The sequence below is a fragment of the Solanum tuberosum genome, unplaced genomic scaffold, assembly GCF_000226075.1.
Source record: "Solanum tuberosum cultivar DM 1-3 516 R44 unplaced genomic scaffold, SolTub_3.0 scf00027, whole genome shotgun sequence".
Taxonomy (NCBI): Eukaryota; Viridiplantae; Streptophyta; class Magnoliopsida; order Solanales; family Solanaceae; genus Solanum; species Solanum tuberosum.
The window spans coordinates 1550757-1551237 of record NW_006238953.1 but is presented as its reverse complement, the minus strand read 5'-3'; positions in this window follow the sequence as shown (position 1 = coordinate 1551237).

The window sequence follows — 481 nt, the reverse complement described above, 5'->3', positions numbered from 1 at the left end:
CGGGGGTGTGTGTGGGGGTAGGGCTTCGGGTTAATGCACGGAGCCTTGAGGCAGGATGGAGAGGGGTTAGGGGTAGGGGTAGGGCCTCAGTGACTTATTCCATGAGGCGAGTGGGAGGGAGGTAGGGCCTTGGGGCCATGTCCCCTAAGGCGAGGGAATGATGGGGGTAGGGCCTCGTGGCCATGTGCCTTGAGTCGGGGTAGGCCCTCGGGGTACGGTGCCCTAAGGCGGGGTAGGGCCTCGGGGCAGGTTGCCTTGAGACGGGTTGGTGGGTAGGGCCTCTGGGTAGAATGCCCTAAGGCGGGGTGGGGGTTCGGGCCTCGGGGTAGAATGCCCTGAGGCTTGGGTGGGTATGGGAACTCGGGTTAGAATGACCTGAGGCGTGGGTGGGTGTGGGGGTAGGGCCTCGGGGTATTTCATAGTGCCCTGAGGCGGGATGGAGGGGGGTTAGGGGTAGAGGTAGCGCCTCGGGGAAGTATGC